Raw genomic sequence first — 19,541 nt, forward strand, 5'->3', positions numbered from 1 at the left:
CACCTTCTGGTCGGGGCCCATAGAAAAGGGTCAGAAATGACCAGACAAGTCTGGGAGGAAAAGAGCAAAGTCAAAATCAAGATCAACGCCGCCATAGTCAAACCTCCCCACAGGTCTCTCACCCATGTCTGTTTCAACCAGTCCAGGACCAAGAAGAAGTAAGCACAGTTTCTTCACATGTCTCTCTGCTCCACATGCTCCCTCGACCCAACATGTCGGGTTTTATATCCAAAACCCAAAGGGCTGCTTAACTCTGCCTTCAGATCCTCGCAGTCCTCTCTTTGATGTTGCAGGGATTGCAGTTTTGGTGTCTGGAGTAGGGGTGGAGTCCACAAAACCTGTATCTATAGAGTTCATTCAGGACATCCTTTCCCCCTAACACTTCTTAAGGCATCATCACAGTCACCCCAGTTATTTGAAGTCCTTTACAACCAGCTGCACTTGTGAGCACCTCGAGGCAGCCAGGTCCATGGAAGGAGCATTGGATCAGGTAGCAGCCTCCAGGTGTAACCTTAGGTCAGCCACTGACGTTTGAAACCCCCATGCTCTCATGGGAGATAAGGTTGTTGACGCTTGCCAAACTAATCAGAGTCTAGTCTTGTGATGGTTAAATGGGATGAATGATGTGGAAGTCTGTGGGCAAACTGGACAGGTGTAGTTACTGTGGCGCCAGGGAACTTCAGACACCGCCTGCTTTTCTGGCTGTGACTCTGCTGGGGCAGGGCGTAAGTGCTGGACATGATTAGTTAGGGAATAAAATCTACCTGGGTCTTAATTTGAGATTGCTTTTAAAAAGCGTCACGTTCTTTCACTGATAAGAGATATATATCTATATATTTTGCTTTAGCTAAGGGATGAGTTGACTATTACATTATTATTATAGAGAGAGTACACATACATTATATATTATATTATATTATTATGTATTATATATAGCCAAGAACAATTCAAGTTAGGAAAATTATCTTCCTTATCTTGGGCAGCATAACTTTGCAATAATGCCCACATATAAAGTAGTAGTTTCTTGAACACACACCAGTTCAAACTCACAGATGTGCAACTTGAAAACTTACAACAGATTGTTTGGTGTGACAATTGTGTTCAAGTGAAGCACATCAGTATGCAAATCTAAATGTGGCTTTTTCATCTAGATGGAATATTATCAATTAGCCTGAGGGATAGGATGTCATTAAGATTTTAAACAGCTTACTTTGGTCCACTGTGATGAGTACTCTGACATTTAAAGCGGTGTGCAGGTCGGAATATTAGGAAGGTGACCCAATGTGCCAGGATCTGGGCATTCATTTTGCAGTGAAAAATGAAAAGAATTTGACTCTTCTCCATCACTCCCAGCATTTGATAACAGCAGAGATTTGAACTGGAAACAATTGAGAGAATGTTCAGATTCCAGGAAAATCACATTGCTTTTTGAATGATGGCAGATTCCATCTTGTTCCCCGCTCACTCATGGCAACCCCTTCCCATGAATTTCGGAACAAAGACGAAGTGGGGGCAGTTGAAGCCCTTGTGGAGGGCTTATGCTTCTGCCTAAGGAAAGCTATTGGATTTACAGCCATGAACGCAGCTCCAGCGGAAGGGAGGAGAACAACTCTTAGCCTGGATCCACTTCAGAAAGTTTTCGATACCTCCCTCTGCCTTTCACAGAACTGCCAGGGCATATTTCCGATAGCATCTTCATTCTGGTGCAATTCCACGACAACTGTTCACTTAGACGAGAAAAGATGCTCTCCTTTTTGGTCCTGCTGACACCGTTTTAAAAGAAACAAAGTTCTCCATTTCTCCCATGAGAAGTTGCTGAAAGGATCCACTGCCTAGGGATAGCCCTTGCAGCCGATACCAGCTGGCTCCGGTGGCACACAGCTCGTTTCAGCTGTCCGTATTTTCAGGTGTACTAGAAGTATTTAGTACATCATTTGATAATGCTAAAAAAAAAAAAAAATTAAAGCAGTGTGAGACTAAAGGAGAAAGAAGATGAATGTTAGCATTCCCCTGGGGTTCATGGGTGAAGGAATTAACACAGCGTGGCACTCTACCCTAGCTGTGTTTGTTTCCATGGTAACAGCTACGTACATGTTTCAGACTATCTACAGTGACACAGTTGCAGAAATAGTAGCTTGCAGGTTTCTGATACCGCATCAGTGGACAGGCAGCACGCACTATATTAAGTAAGTGTAAAAGAATTTAAAATACAGCTGTGATTCAGATGTATATTAGCTCAACTGAGCGATGTATCGGCGTTTCTGCATTCTCCTTCCTCCAGACAGCAAAATCTGGGCAAAGTTGAAAGTTGCAAGATTCCAGTCTTGCAGTTGCTCTTGCCTGGGGTAAATATCATCAAATGAAACAAATATGAGTGAGTTACAAAGGTAAGAAAACATCGTTGGCAGATGGCATGCTTAAGAAGGATTTTTGTTGTCAGTGAAGGTAATTTTTTGGAGGAGGGTAGTGATAGGTAAGAGACGAAAGCTTTGGTGGAAAATAGCTGAGTCTTTTAAAGCAAATCTAATTGTGCAACAGAATCTTTAACTGCTGCTGAGTTTATAGCAACTAAGGTTTTCCAATGTCTCCTTGTAGAAATTGCTTTTATATAGAAATGATCAGGTGAGGTGCAGGGAGGTTGACTGGGTGTGCCTTTAGAGGGAAATCGGGGCTCCATTGTCTTTTCTGAATGCTTATGTAAATATCTCTCTTCTCGCGGGATGACCCTGGATGTCTTTGACATTTGCTGCTACTTTTTGGTACCATTTGTGCCTCTGTATTTTGCTGCCACCTTGTAGTCTGATAAGACTTAAGTGTTGGTTAGAGAGCAACCCAGTAACGATTAGACTTTGTGTGTGACTTTGCAATCCAATTGTACAGTAATTTAGGAGAAGTGTTCAAATGGCTATTTATTTACACGCCAGACCTCTCTTTTGAAAAGCAACCTAGGTATTAGGTTAATGGATTTCCATGTGCATGTTATGATTGCTGGTGCTTTCAAGGAGGTTGTAGTTCAATTTCAACTGAGTTTTTAATGTCAAAATATTTTTATTTATGCCCATGACTCAGGTTAAGCCTGAATTTACCTTATAGTTTTATTATGCATGTATCACTGAAGAGATTGTAAAATGGCATAGTAATTTAAGCTAATCTATTCATTTGAGGATTAGTTTTCTGACCATGGATGGACTTTTAAAAAAGTGGCCCGAGACATAAAACCCTCTTGCTTTGTAGGATAAAACCCTCTTGCTTTGTAGGAGACTGTTTTTGTGTGCACAGGGATCTGTCTGCTGCACCTACCGCCTGTTATCCTCCATGCAATGATTTGATTCACTGTTAAGAGGACACCCATGGGGAGGTTCTAGAGTTTCCCGAACACCTGGGAATGTGCAGGTCTGGAGCAGGTTTGAAGCATAAATCAGGGAGTGGAGTCTTGGTGTGTTCCACACCCCAGGCAAGAGCTACGGTTTGCCTTTCTCAATAAGGTGATGCGAAGTGAAATTAAGGTCGGAGAGCCATCAGCCCAGAGAGGCATGTGAGGACTGTGGGTTTCTGGCCGAATTTTTTTTCATGGTGGCTCAGACCAAAAGCAGCTCCTCTCTGCCCACACTAGTGTGGAGAGAAGTTGCAAGACACCAGCGGGCTGAGGAGAGGGCAGAGTTGCAGACTTCTCCCCCTCCCCCCCAACACACACACACACAGAGGTTGTGGGCCTGACTCCCTGGCCAGCCTCTGTGTATCCTGGGGGCAGCTTCTCCCAGGGACAAGTGTAGGAAGAGGAATGGAACACCGTGGGGTCCTCCTTCACAGGACATTCTGCTCGTACATTTTAAGGGCCTTGGAAACCTTACACTCTAAAACCGGAAATCAGAAAAGTTGCAATAACTCCTTTGGATGCTGAGGTCAACTTCTGTCTGTTGGCAAGTGCTAGAACATCCTCTTAACTGAGGAGACCTTTGTGTATTTTTTCAACCTCCAGAAATATTATCCAGTGTAAAAAAACACAAAAACAAAAAACCCCCAACACCCAACACCAGCCAGCGGCTGTGTTATTTAACTCTTTATCTCTTAAGAACAGAAAGCTAGATGTAAAATCCTCACCCAAGCAGTCATTTGAATTTAAATTCTGGCAGCGCTAGTAGGAAACTCAATTGCTTCCATTTGAAGGGCCAGGAAATTGAATTGGAAAAAAAATAAATTTGAGGGATTCCCAACTAGTGGCAGCATGAGATGAATAAGAGAAACAGGGAGGTATGGGATGATCTTATTACCAACCCTAAAGGGTAACACACTTTTGGAGGCAGAGCTCAGGGGCGACTCCACTGATGGTAACTGCTGCAGGTTCTCTGTGATCACAGTTCGCCAACCCCGAGGCCGCCCTGCGGGCTTTCCACACTGCCAGCCCCTTCCCAGCCCTCCCGCACCGGATCTCCTCTTTTCTTGAGCATCCTGTGTGCTGGCCTAGGCTATTTCTAGGCTCCTGCTCTTGTTGCTTCCCAGATACCAGTTTCAGTTCCAATTTGTCCTCAAAGCCTCCAGATTGCCCCCTCTCCCGGCCCTTCCTCCCCCCTCCCCCACTCCGTCTGTGATGTTCTCTTAACAGTTTCTTGATCTTCCATGATAGCCCTGATTTTTCTCGTAGGGTTGTACCTTGCCTTGACTGGGGTGAAACGTACTAAAAACACAAGGCTGACTTACGTACATTTGCAGCTTGTCTGTATCTAGAACGTACTTAATACTGCCATGATCCTCGAATTCTGAAAACCTCACCAAGGTCAACGGTCTCCAAACATGTATGCTTTCTGCTTAAAGACAGTCTGTTGGGTCCCTACATCCCTAAGATAGTATCTGTCACTGAACCAGACCTCTGGATCAATTCAGCTGCGTTCGGGTGCTATTTGGTATCACTAAAACTCAGAATCCTGGTCAATGGCTGACCTTTTGTGTTCATAGGATCCTAAAATTTTAATGCCAGGAGGTACCTGAAGGACCCAGACGCCTGTTACTGGGGAAGCAGTTGGGAATCAGTGTTGAGTGACATTTCTGAAGCCACATGGCCCAGATGTGTGGATCCAACTGATACTATCACTAAGAGTCCTGTCCACAGAGTCTTCCTGGCAGAGACCTTAATTACACTTGACATCACCAGTCAGCTATGCTCGCTGACCGTTTGGGAATGGCTGGCTTTCTGTACATCAACACCATCATCCAACACAATCCCCTAAACCACCTTTTGCTAAAGTCTGATATCATTGGGATAGAATTAACATCCAAAGTGGACTGAGCACCGAGCTCAGGGGGCTGGGAGAAACGTTAACAATGGATTAGCCATTGCCTCGCTGAGGATATGGCAGCTGCTGACTTCAGTCAAGTTCAGACCCTTAAAAAGAGTGGAAAAAAGAAAGCACATACTTTCCAGGGCCTGGGCCAGGCCAGCTGGACCAGCACCGTGGCAAAAAGATCACTTCAGTTTCAGAAATACGAGCTTCTGAGCTTGCACCCGGGAAGGGAATGTGAGGCCTCGGGTCTGATTTGGCATTACGATGTAGGCCTGCTTCACCTCAAGTTATATCAGACACAGTCCCTGTGGAAAAACCAGGAGAATCTAGAGGAAAAAAACCAGCCTTTCACTTTACCATAAGGAACAAAGTGTGCATGTGTGTGTGTGTGTGTGTGTGTGTGTTTAAAGACCTGCATCTGAAGTCAACAGTTTGCTTTTTAATATACAATTTTTTATTGAAATGCATTGGTTTATAACTTTATGTAAGTTTCAGGTGTACAGCTATATAATTTGACATCTGGAACACTAATTCATGATCACCACCCAGACAAAGTCTAGTTTCCTTTCCCTCCCATACAGTTGCCCATTTCTCACATCCCTTACCCCACCCCACTTTAGCAGGCTTTTTAAGAACTCTTGGGTTTCTGTATAAATGTATACTTCTCCTGTCCAGAGTTTGTCTGTTAAGGGAATAAAGTGCAATTCAGGTTTCCGAGTTGGAAGCCTGATTAATCTCTCTGCCAGTTACATATGGAAATAAATTAGTAAATGGTCCATCTGGGACTAAACTACTGCAGAGATGATAAATTATAACCCTTGTATATGTCTGTGTTGCTGAAGACTAAGTTATGCTCACCAGGAGCTGCTGAACGATAGATAACTAGATGCTCTATTGTGGTCAGAGGAATAAAATTTAAAAAATAATACAAGTAGAAATTTTATCTTGAAATGTTCCTTGGGAGAATGGTTTGGTGATGCCAAGTATGTTCCTGAGAACTGCTGTATCTGCAAATATTTGAAAAGAGAGTCTCAAGGGCATATGAAACATTTTACTTTTATATGTTCAAAGACCAGTATAATAACAGGTATTAATTAGATCTCAATGAGGTATTTCTAAGCCTATGTGATATTAGATATGTTATCTATTATATCATCTAGATAATTCTGAATCTCCATGTGGTATTACAGTTTCTAATCTCCACTGCAGCTTCATGTCTATTTTCTAATTTAAATTTCAAAGAAGCTAGGGCAAGTCTATTTCTATTTCTTGATCCACAAAAAATCGAAGAATAAGGGGCTGAGTGTCTTGCCCATGACTACATGGCAGAGCTGAGATGGGCCACCAGATATTGCCAATTCTGCATCCAGCTTCCTTTCACTCAGAGGCTTGTCTGATGATAGCAAAAACATTTTCAGTAGCCCATCATTTACCCAGCAGCATCAGGAAAGAAAACATTCTATTTATGTCAGTTTTCTAGAGGCAAAAGCCATAGCTTCAAGATCATGAAAAGTTTTTTTTTTTTCCTAATAGGAGGCATTGAGTATAGACTTTATTTCTTATGACTCACCACTATACACTTGAATTATTTTATAAAACTAAAACCTCAGGTGTCCTGGGGGCTTTTAGGTATGGTAGAATTTTGCCCTTTTGCAGAATGGCCCGAGGCTACTGTGACATCTAGATTCTTGCACCTACTTTAAAATTTTCTTTTGTGTCTTCCTCCTGGGCAAAGCTTCAGCAATTATCCTTAAAGCAACCGAAGGCCTCTCTCCTTCTAGAAATGCAATAGGAAAACTACAGAGAAGCAGATGGACTTAGAAATCCTCAGTCACTTCATTCATCAGACCTCAATCTCCAGACATAAGCAGTGGGTGTGGCTGGGTGATTTTCATGTCAGAAAGAGAAGTCACAGGCCCCCTGCGTTCCCCTGTCTGATTTTAGAAGTAATCTTGTCCCAGGCAGAGCACCTTCAAGTGACTCATGTATCGGTCAGTCCCTGGCTACCTAAGTAGCCCCCACTCTCGCCTCTGGAGCTTCCTTTCAGCTTTTGCAGTTTGCACCTGTCAAATTCCTGCCCTAACCTGTTACAACTACCTGTGTCTTAATTTCTACCCCACCCCACCTCCACCAGAAACCCTCTTACCGGCAGAGGAAGTGACACACTCTGCAGCTGAGTGAAGGCCTCTCTTTGCTCCTATTGTGGAAAGTGCATTTCTCAAAGGTGGGGATTTCCTCATGCTCTCTGGCCCTTTCTCCCTTACTCCATGCTTTGCCCTTAACTGGAGCTCAACACACAGTAGGTTTAGAATGATTTAATAACACAAGGGATGCTTTGATTGGGTGAATAAATTAATAACACAAGATGTAGCTGAATCTCTTAGAGGGCCTGTTTTAAACGATGAAACCTACTTTGAAATATGCAGAGTCAGTTGATCTTGGATGGTAGTGGGGGGTGGAAGGGCCAGAAGTGCATTTCCAAGAAAGTTTTACGATGATGTTGATGCTGGTACTGTAAGGAACCACAGCTTAGAAAAACACCAATCTAATGAATTTATTTCCTAATATTCTTGCACAAAAGCTCATAGGATAATACCATCCTTTGCATGAGTCTATTGATTTGTCTTCCTTGAAATGAAGGCTAGAAACTTCCATTAGAAATTATTATGCAATTTGTCTCATTTTGCAGAATTATTGGTTAACTGTGACCCAAGAACTTGCAGGTCATTTAGTGAGCTTTGATTTGATGCCATCTTTCTCCGGAGGAAGCGAGCCCAGATTTTACAACAGAATAGTGTGCGACATTGCAGCCTGTTTCTGGTCTTCGCTGTGGCTCAAAGCTGGCCCCCCACACTGGCACACCAGCCTTGAATGCTGTCTTTGCTCATGTTTCGGTGGCAGCTGTTGTAAAATAAAATGCTCTCACACATGTCTCAGCCACAGCTATAGTAAAATAAGATCTCCTTGTGATGTGTGTGTATTTTCAAATTTCCGGGTCCTTGTATGTCCCATAAGGCAGTTGCAAGAACACTCTGTCGCAAAAGACTCAGCACTTCAATAACGTTCCAAGAAATAAAGAGGTCTGTTGAAATTGACTTTTTCATTGAAGTTTGTCTGTTTGTGTAGAGTGGGCCAAGTTGACCTGCGTGGTAACTGAGAGGGTCCGCTGTCCTCTTCTGCTCTAATCCTGTCGTCTTCTGCTTCTCTCAGCAGTCACTAGGAGCCCCATCTTCTGGAAGGCCAGCGTTCCCGTGACCATGGAGGCCTCTCTGTCCTGTCTGTGACTGGAGCAATGCTGACCTCGGTTTCCTGGACCCATTCTGACTCAGGTAACCACACCCCACCTCCCCCAGTGACCCACACCTTGGGAAGCTTTCACTGAATAAGTGAACTACCAAAACTATATTTAAATGTAAGTGCCAAATTGATTGCCTCTCCACCAATTGCTAACCCCCCTTTTCCCAATCTTCTTAATGATCAATTATGCAGCTGATCAGACTGACAATGTGGTCAATCCAATTTAGACATTAAGATAATGAAAACATTGACTCACAGCATTATTTAAAATGTTGCTGTCTCTTGGACTCTCAAAGCAACAGGAACATTGGGGTTTTCATCTCGCAACTAACTCTACCATCGTAGTTCCTCTAAGCCACTTTTTTCCCATAATTCTGTAGTTTTACTTGAATTACATTAATCTTCCTAATGTTGTGCCTTTTAATTGAGTTCCATAGTATTATTGAGTATCAGTTATGTGTTCTATGGACAGATGGGGATAAGAGTGTGAGCGTGGAGCTATTCTCATGGTGCTTACAGCCCGAGACCCATGGCTCACTCGTAGGAAAATGGTGGATGGTGTTGCTCTGTTAAGGGCGGGGCTGTGCACTGGTGTCAGCTTTGCATGGTGAATTGGGAGACTTTGAGGACTGGGACTGAAATAACAGAGGAGGGAGGACTCCCTGTGGGGCTCACCAGGGCAGGAGGAGGACAGAGGAGTGACATGGAGCTTTGACGAGAACACAGAACGGAGGTCTGTATGAAACCCAGTAGGGAGGTTCCTAGCTGCCTGGACCAGCCAGGATTAGGAGCCTGATTCTCTGTTCCAGCCAGACCCAGCCTCTCTCAGAGTCTGGGCGACTTCAGGTTTCCCTGGGGAAACCCAGCTGTCCTGTTACAGAGGGGCCTTGGTTGGGCAGTGGCTTTCTTCAGGCAACAGTGGCCACTTGGCCCAGACTCTTCCGCTTCCTTGGACCTGTCCACACCCGGCCTCTGCCAGTCTGCGCTCCCCACCAGGCTCTGCTTGGCCCATGAGGCCTAACGAGGACACAGGATAACCCAGAGTTTGTGTGAGGCCAGTATCAGGGGCTCACAGGGTGTGACTCTCAGCTGAGAAGTGGGGTTGAAGGGTAGGAAGCATTAGCCAAGAACTTGAGTATGTGAGTCGATGCTCACAAGGTATCCAAAGAATTCTGAAATCCAGAATCCAGGGAAGCTCTCCAGACCCTCATGAGGGCCAGAGTCAGGGTTTGGGAGCCAGGTGCTCTGATTAATGTTGGGGGTGATCCAGCAAATACTGCCCATGTCCAGATCTTTTTTCTTTTTTCTTTTTTTTAAGATTTTTATTTATTTATTCATATAGAACTGGGGTACAGGCCAGAGATGCGGAGGGTGAGAGAATTCACCAGAGACAGAGTGGGAAGCAGAACAGGCAGATAGATGAAGTACACTGCTGAGGGGAGCAGCGGGCGGGTCGGGAGAGGTCTGCCTCGCCATGTGGATCTCCTCCGGGGCAGGCAGGGATCGAACTCATGCGGAAGTGACTTTAGCTTCTTAGTGCAGCGCTTTAACCCGCTGAGCCACCAGGGAGGGCCCCATGTCCAGATCTTTTGGATAAAAACCTTCTGCCATCAAGGTGTCTCTGACAGTGGCTTACCAGGGGGCTCTCACTTTTCCTGGTATCCTGCCATGCCACATGTTCTGGGGTGCTCCCTGGGGTGGAGACCCAGAAGTTCAGGGCCTGAATCCCCAGCTTCAAGGCAGTGGAGAACCAGAGTAATGAAATTTGTGCTCCTCTCAAGCTGAGAGCCTAACACTTCATCGTCCCTCTTCTAAGCCAGTGCAAGGGTCGGTCAAGTGCAGTCCAGTGACCCCACGTGGCCTGCCGCTTGTTTGTATGAGACGGACAAGCTGACAGTCATTTTTTTCTATTTTTTAAATGCTTGGGAAACTTTAAAACAGTAACATTTTGTGCCTCATGAAAATTTTATGGAATTCAGATTTCAATGTCCCTAAATAAAGTTTTACTGGAACATAGTCATGTTCATTCATTTCCAGATTATTTATGGCAGCTTTTGTGTTGTAAGTGGAACTGGATAGAGTGACAGAAACCATAAAATATTTACTTTATGACCCTTTGCAGAAAAAATTTGCCACCCAGTGATCTAGGCAATTCTGTGAGTACCTGTATTACCAAAATTAGAGGTGTGAGACTTTCTCCCTCCATAAAGAAAATGGGATTTTCTTGAAGGATAAGTAGGATTCTCATAAGGGAAACCTGAAGGAATCTTCTAGATTGATATAGAATCGTTCACACTTCATAAATTAGTTGGAATTTCCATTCATCTGCTTAACTTTCAATTAAATCGATACGACATTAAGACCATCTCATTTCAGGAACCACACATTAGGGTTGTCTTTAAAACGAGAAGCCGTGACTTCTTGGATTAACCTCAACGTTGGAATAAATCAGCAGCAAATTAAAACTCACCATGCATTTTGGAACTTTTTCTTTTTTATGTGGCTCTGGGTCTGAATTGCTTTACTTTAAACCAAATCAATAGTTTGTTTTTAACCAAGTAATCATTGAAAAGTTACTATGAGGAAACTCTGGCACTGACCTTGGCAATATTTGCCCAATCTGGTTAGGATTCATGATATTGAGCAAAAACGATGGAACAAGTTTGTGTGTGTGTGTGGGGGAGGGGGGGGTCCAGCCCCACTACCTAGCTGGGGGGCTGCGTGTGGGCCCCAGTAGAGAGCACTCACCAACCCTCAAGGCTCACTGCAATGAAAGCTGGTTTCTTACTCACCCAGAGCTATTAGGCCCCACTGGGCCCATGCTCACCTTCATCACCATCCTGTGACACCCACATCTCAGAATATGGCTTCCTGGCAGCTGTTCCACGTGAAGACTTAAGTTACATACCCATTCTTTATTTTTTGTTTAATAGAGGCTTCACTTTGCATTTTCTGACTTTGACAAGCATTTCCTCTCCCCATGAGGAAGCTCGGCCCTTTCACTTAACACAGGTGGAGCCACAGACACCTGCTGGCTAAAACCTTACCTCCTAGGCACGTCCGGCCTCACAGCACCAGCTCTGCTGTGTCCACCTGGGCACTGGCTTCTGTGAACTTGGGTACTGTCTCAGCCTTCTTGGCATAAAAGTTAGCAACCATAATACCTAAGGTTCAGTGCCGCCTACTCTCGTTTGAGGCTGTGTTGTAGGAGAACCCACAAGGGTGCATCACAGGGACCTCACTTCCTGCCTCCAGATGCCATCCCGGGAGAGGAAACATGACCCGCTCGCAGGTGCCCTGGACCAGGAAGGAGCCCGTGGCTCCACACGTGACCCTGCTTTCCGCTGGAGGCCCAGAAGCCAGAGGAGGGGCGGCATTGAGGGGTCCCCTGCCCTGCAACTCTAGATCCTGGGAAGAGTCTTTACTTCCATGCTTCTATTTCTCACCACTCAGGGTTAAATGAACCCAGTGTGGCATTTCCCCACACAGTTTCAGAGAGGCTCCAGTCAATAGATGAAGGTCTCTCGGGTTGTAGAAAATAGGTGAGATGTGATTGTTGCCTAATTTCTTTATTATGTGAGAGCGGTGATGAGCTAATAGCAGGGTCCTCTCTCTCTCACACACACACTCCCTATGCCTGGGAGCACTCTTGCACTCACCAGTTGACCTAATGTAATTGTAGAGTCTTCCCCGTCACTCCCAGAAATGCTCTGGTACGAGAGGGCATTCTGTGATCACCCCAGCTCTCATCATCATCGTCCAGATTAATGCCAGCTCCATTTATTGAGCTTTCTGAGAATGAGATGCTCTTCTAAGCTTTTGTCTGCTTCGCTTCATTGAATCCCCAAAATAAACGTGTGAAGTAGGTACAAGTAATCTCCTCATTTTCAAATGAGATAACAGATGCAGAAAGACTTGAGCTGTTTCTGAGCCCACTGCTAGTGAGTGGCCCTGCTTGGCATGGACCCAGGACTGTCCTGCTCTTAAGGACTGCGTAGGGTTGCCTTCCCCTCCTTTCTGAAGACTTGACCAATGCCCTCCCCACCACTGACTTGGGAGCCTGTCCCTAGACCACTCACAGCACTAAGTGGTGAGTCCAGCTCTTTGTGACCTTACACAAGCACCCCCTCCCTTTTTTTTTTTTAAAGATTTATTTATTTATACAGAACTGGGGTACAGGCTAGAGATATAGAGGATTCACCAGGAACAGAGTGGGGAGCAGAACAGGCAGATCAACGAAGTACACTGCTGAGGGGAGCAGCGGGCTGGTCAGGAGAGGTCTGCCACGCCATGTGGTCACCTCCGGGGCAGGCGGGGATCGAACTTTTGCGGAAATGGCTTTAGCTTCTCAGGGCTGTGCTTTAACCTGCCGCGCCACCAGGGAGGGTGGGCCCACCCCACCCCACCCCACCCCACCCCCTCCCTTGACAATGAAATTGGGACTTTACTTAAGAGCAGCCACTGCATTGTATCTCCAGAGAAACAAGAGGCTGGAGGCTGGAGTTGAGGTCTAGCCAGGGAAGACTTGATCCAGACTAGCCGCTCTCCCACAAGGCCAGCTAGGAGAAATTGAGCTCCGTGTTCAGGGAGTTTACTTATGAATTTGTTTATCAAAAATAATCCCGGGCTTCCCTGGTGGTACAAGGGGGTAAGATGCAGCACTTTGAAGCTATCTGCAGCCACTGCAGCATGAGTTTGATCCCTGGCCAGGGAGCTGACCTACATGGCACAGCAGACCTCTCTGTCTCCCCACAACCCCCCTCAGCAGTGTATTTCAGTAGATCTGCTTGTTCTGCTCCCCACGCTGCATCTGACTTATATCCCAGCTCTGTGTACATAAATAAGTCTTAAAAAGAAAAATCCCAACCACAGCTGAAGTGTGCTTATAGAATAATGTCAAGTTCAACCCCTCTGCTAACACGTGAAGATTCATTTCCTTGTTTCCTGGCCTTCCTAATCAGTGTTCAGAACCGAACCCATGAAGTCAAAGCAAACATTCACTGGAAAATGAGCCCAGTGTGGCAGGGTCTATGTTGCTTGCTTCAAAAGCCCCCTCCCCAGATCATTATACACCGTTTCTAAATGTACAAAGAAAGGAATTCCATTATGAAAGAAAAATTAGATGGAAATTTCTAATCCTGTCTCATAAACAATATAGGAATAACTTTAACATATTCTGCTTTAAGCATGCATTTAATTTGTGCTCTGGGAACCAAATAATGTTGCTAAGATAAAACATTCTAATAATGATTTATGTAAATTTATTTGTACAAAGTAATGGTGTAGTCGCCTATAGCAAATTGGTTGGAATATGAGATGACATTTACGAGGTCTTGTTTTTCCTCCGAATGAATCAGTGCAGCAATTGAGAGACTCCACAAGGGGAGAATCCATGTTCAGAATGGAAGCTGGTGCCGGGAGGTGGTGTGAATAACCAACAGACTCAATCCGTGGTCTCTGGTGAGACAGCCTCCTTCCTCAAAGCCTTTGCGAAAGCCAGACGGAGGTTGATGATGCTAGTTCTTCAAGGTTAGAGCATTGGAGGTTGATGATGCTAGTTCTTCAAGGTTAGAGCAGTGTACTTCAGTCATGGCAAACAGCTCGAACACGAAAACCCTTTCAGAACGAGAGCAGTCAAAAACAAATCACTTATTGTCATGGTGCCCTGATAGATAAAGTCAGTAACAGCACAGGGTGCAAAGAGGCCAAATGTAATTAAAAACTGCAATTAATCTCAGTTACTTTAATACCAAGACTTGAGTCATAAATAGGATCCAAATGCTAATAAACAAAATAACAATCCCACCGAAGCCTGGTTCATAGGCGGAAAGGGTGTTTCCCTGTTGACTGAGTCGTTAGCACCTTTGCTAATGGCCCTAGGTGTTTCCCGGAAAGCTTTCATCGAATACAAACCCCCACATGTGGAAAGGGCTTCTGGATCTATGCTTTGGCCTTGTAAATGCCCAGGATAATGTTCCATAACCTGCGCAATTTGGAGAAGTTACGATATTATTAACACCTTCGTTTGGGAAAGCGTTCCATTTTTTTCTCAAGGTATTTTTTCTCTCACCTTTGGTGGTCATAACTATTTTTGTGAGGTAGGTAAGGATTTGTATTCTCTAGATAGGAAAACTGAGCGCCACAGCTGTCCCAAAGGCAGGTCCCAGAGCAAGACAATAGCAGGGTCCAGCGGCCCCCCCGCTAATGCTTAAGCAGATGAAAGATTGGTGCGCTCTGAGAACTTGCTTTATTTAATGCAAGCACTGAGCCTTGAGCCCTCATGAGCCATTTGGGAATGGCACTAACTGTTCTGAGAGAAGCTGGCTGGGCTGATTGGACAGGATGACTTTGCCTTCGGGTCGGAGGCCGCAGTGGGACCCAGACTTGAGGGCTGAAGTTAGAGCTCCTGAGAGAGAGGGCATAAAGCTTGAACAGGACTTAGACTTGAACTGGCCTCCAGGAAAGAGGGGAGACCGGGTCTCCAGAGGTTCCTGTTCCAGTACTCATTCCTGACTGTCCAGCAGGTGTGGATTTAGCCAAGAGGCCCAGGACCCCCAGAGCAGGGCAGCGGGGTGCAGGTGAGACTGTCCACCCTACCATCAGATTCCATTCCTTGCTGTTCTGAGCTGAATGACTCAGGGGTAAAGGCTGAGGTTTGGTTCCTGGAAATTAATGTCAGGCATCTGAGCCTCCATTTCTTCTTCTGTAAAATGGGGATCATGATACTTACCTTATAGAGATCCTGTGATAATTAAATAAAATCACTCTTATGAAATCCTTGGCACAGTGCTTGACGGAGAGTAAAGACTCACTTGATGGTAGCTCTTCAAAATGATGATTGTTATCATTACATAACCATTTATGGTCCTGTCTGATCATTAGAAATGAGCTTTAAATGCTTCTTTTATTGAAATGAGAATAAATCTAAAAGATTTCTAAATCAGCTGTCTCTGTACACTGAAAGATAACAAAGCAAATGTGAAATTCATTCATTTGTCCTTTCAATCCCCAGTTCTTGGTGTTGAAGAATCTGTGCACGTTGTTTTGAGGGATGGAGAGGCCAGAAACAGTGTTCTGGTCCTGGGGATAGGGGAGATTTTTGCACGTGGTGAATGGGCCCTGAGCGGTCACTTTAATAGACACCGCCTCTGGCTTCAGTTTTTCGGTGCGAGGCCCTCCCTTGCGCACATGTTCCTGGCCACGGCAGGCCAGTCCCCTGGGTCGCAAGTCCGAACACTGCCTTTTGTTAAAATTCATTTCCACAAGAAGCATATCCATTGCCTTCTTATCGAGGGTTGAAATGAATCCGGAGTCAAATGTGTCATTTTTTTTTTTTTTTTTGAGACAGCTCTATAGTTCTATCATGTTAGAAAAGGCATTTCACAGGAGTTCTAGGAAGGAAGATAAGGAAATAGGAAATGTTCTCCAGTGAAATGAGAAATAAGTCACATTTGGGATCCAGTGCGGCCTGTTTCGGTGGTTCCCTCATGCCAGGGGTTCTGTTGTGTGGACGCCAGAGGAGATCAGAGGGGTCTTCCTGGGGTTTGCGGTCTGAGGGTGGGGAGGAGGGGATGCAGCGTTCAAAGATGAACTTTGCCCCAGTCCAAGACAGAGAGGAAACCAAGCGCAGGTTAGCAAATTCAGTCGCTCAGTTGGCAAAATAAAAGGTCAGCAACCTAAGCCCATCCCCAAAACTGCTTCTGAAAGTCTCCTGTGATGCAAAATCACCGTCAAGGAACCCTCTTGATCCGGGCCTCCTGACCCTTCTGCGTGATCGTCTCCCCCCACTGGCCTCCGTTGTCTCCACCGTCCACTCGCCAGAGGTTTGTAGCCTGTGACTGCCCTCAGCTTAGCAGGTGTTTGAGATCTGCCAGCAGTGAAGACTTTCTTCCTGATTTACCGAACAGAAAGAAAAAAAAAAATGTTTGAAAAGACGAGTAGGCATCTGCCTTGGCCGCAGCGCACTGGGTGAGGAACACACAGTCCCTCGTCCCTCCGGGGTAACACTGTGGCGGCCCCATCCCCAGAGGGCCAGCTGTTCCTCTTAATCCCCATGGCAAGCGAGGATTCTGCCAGCTGGGGCCCGTGGGGGCACATGTGTGTCCACGCTTGTTACTTTAGCCTCCCTCGGGTGAGTGCATATGTTCTTCCAAAGTGGGGATTTGGGTATCACTGGGATGGAGTCAACTCAGGCCCAAAATCAGACCTGTGTTCCAAGGTCAGAGCTCCAGGAGATGTAGAGTGAGGCACCGGTGAGAGCTTGCTGGCTCCATAAGATGGGATTAGGCTCAAAGAAACAGCTGGAACTCAGCCTAGGGGCATCTCTCAGGGAATGGGAAGAGAAAAGCTGTTCGAATTTGGCTTGGCATCTCTGGAAAAGAATGGCATCCCGCTGGCCCAATTGCTATGATAGTTTAGCATGAAGGTGGGCAAGGAGGGGAAGGTGGTTTGTAAGTAACAGCACCCCCAGCCCAGCCAGAAGGTCTCTGGAAAGCTGGCTCTGTCTACATGCGACCCCGTAGGAGGGGTTTTGTGAGATGAAGGTGTCTCCGGGCAGGAAGCCTGAATCCTTCGGTTAGCATTCCTGCTCTCTTGCCGGAAGCCCAGGAGACTTCCTTGTGGTTGACTCATTCTCCCTAAATCCCAGAGGATATTCTTAACTCACATATAATGCATAGTTTTCCAGGTGAACAAAAGGAATCAAGTAGTGGTTGTACCTAATTGGGGTGGGGTGGGGGGTCCAGATGACTCACCGATTCAAGTTTACTAGAATTTCCTTGTGATTAGTTTGAGCTGATGAATGGACACCCCTTCTAAGAACTGGGCAGCGCGATATTGTTGGAGGACTGTGATCTCTGGAGTGCTCCATCAGGGTTTCTAAGCTAAACAAGGAAATGCTACAGATACAGAGTGGCATATGACTGTGTAATAGGTAGGTAGGTGCTTGATAAATGCTTTTAAATAGTGACAGCCTGTTATTATTATGGCATTTAACTTCATCCCTCACATGAATGTAACTGAAACATTATACTTAGTTACAAGAATGTGTATTGTTTTGTGTGGTGTGTGTGTGGACAGGTTTCCCCTGCCAGCCAAAAGGAGAGAGTTTCTATGAGATGACCTCAAGCAAAGAAGCAATTAACATCAGATTCTGTGAAAAATTTTCTAGCCTCCTCAGACCCCCAAAATAACTCCCTAAATCACACCAAATAGCACTTCAAACTTAAAATAACACTAACATATAGTAAAAGTAGGAGTGATATAAATACCCAACCTATATGAAGTCATTCCCGGGAAGGAGCTTGGCGGTTCCACTCTGGCAAACTCGACGGTAAAACTGATGTTTGGCTTTTATCAATGCTTTTGGCTTTTATCATAAACTGAAAATCCTCTTCTGATTTCTTTCGGGGGTATAAGCAGGTCTTTTGTAAAAGCGAACCGAATTAACCTGATCTATCAAGAAGCAATGTATATGTAAATATATGTGTCTATGCATGAAGGCAATTTATAGGATCCATTGTTTTCTTAAGATGTGGAAATATCTAGATTATCACCATTGTAACTGGCTCTACTTTTATATCCTTCTGATCCTACTTCTTTTTTTTTTTTTAAGATTTATTTATTTGTGCATACAGAACTGGGGTACAGGCCAGAGGCTCAGGGGCGGTGAGAGGCTTCACCAGAGACGGAGTGGGGAGCAGAACAGGCAGATCGATGAAGTACACTGCTGAGGGGAGCAGTGGGCGGGTCAGGAGAGGTCTGCCATGCCATGTGGTCACCTCCTGGGCAGGCGGGGATCGAACTCATCCGGAAGCGGCTTTAGCTTCTCAGTACTGTGCTTTAACCCGCTGCGCCACCAGGGAGGGCCCCTGATCCTACTTCTTTTTAAGCCCTTCTGCTGGGGACACATAAGTAGTTTCCGGATGTATATGTGTTTAAATGAAAAAAAAAAAAAATGTCAACAAGCTGCTATTTATTTTATTAAACAGCTTGAGCAGAGATGTTTGGTCTGATTGCCGGAAATTGTTAGCTTATCACTGAACTGTCCTGATGATTCTTATTATTCAATTTGCATTGCTTACGATAATAATTATTACTACATGAAAGAGCATGGTGCTTTTATTTGTATAGTTCTTTCATTAATAATTTAATTGACTATTACATGCAAGTGGTTCTACAACACACACATACATCAAAATACTTAAAGACTGGCCCTGGGCACCTTGGAAAATCAGAATTTAGGGATAAATGGTAAGACTCGGGGTGGGGATATAGGTGGTAAGTCGGTCCTGCCGCTGGCTTGACTGTGCACTTCCCCTGATACTTTTTCCAAGCTTGTTATCGATTGACCAGCAGTGACTCTGATCTGGTCATTTTAACAACTAAGAAATTAGATCACAGTATAGTTATTTTGGTCACTAAAATGACCGGATTGGTACTGATTTATAAGTGAAAGGGTAATGTTGCCTAAAACAATAAATTGACCCCAAATGATTGAATCAGTGACTTCATGGCAACAGAATCTGTGTCTATGGGGCCTGTTCTTTAGAAATGAGGGATTTTATTCCCACAGCTCAACCAGTATTCCTAGGCTACATTGCAACTGTGTTCGACTTCCATGTTTTGCGACTTCTTGTTGCAGAACACTAGTTTGTAGATTTTTTTTAAGTGCAGGAGATATTATAATTTTGTCCTGATTTGCATATTATAGATGAAATAAAATGAATGCAGTTTGCCTTTAGAGAAATGACAAAACAGGTGGACTCCAACTCTGGGGGCTGTCCACCCATAGTGATGCTTGAGGAGATATATTTTCAAACTCCGGGTTCACAGGAAAGGTGGAAGCAGCAGCCCATGTGGCCAGCCCAGAACGATACCTGGAGGAGGTTACCTGTGCTGGTGGGGGGTCGTGGGGAAATCTCCCATGCCAGAAACTGGAGTTTATCAGAGTGATTGCCTTCTCTT

General features: G+C 45.0%; 1 protein-coding gene across 2 annotated transcripts in view; it reads left to right on the forward strand.

Moving 5' to 3' along the window:
• FOXN3 (forkhead box N3) overlaps positions 1 to 19,541 on the forward strand; it is a 349,499-nt gene that overhangs the window by 79,004 nt on the left and 250,954 nt on the right. For both annotated transcript variants that reach the window (XM_012724503.1, XM_012724504.1), the window contains one exon: positions 8,490 to 8,608. The gene's annotated coding sequence lies outside the window, so the exon portion shown is untranslated. The remainder of the gene's footprint in view (positions 1 to 8,489; positions 8,609 to 19,541) is intronic.

The sequence above is a fragment of the Condylura cristata genome, unplaced genomic scaffold (assembly GCF_000260355.1).
Source record: "Condylura cristata isolate star-nosed mole 26May11 unplaced genomic scaffold, ConCri1.0 scaffold00013, whole genome shotgun sequence".
NCBI classification, from domain to species: Eukaryota; Metazoa; Chordata; class Mammalia; order Eulipotyphla; family Talpidae; genus Condylura; species Condylura cristata.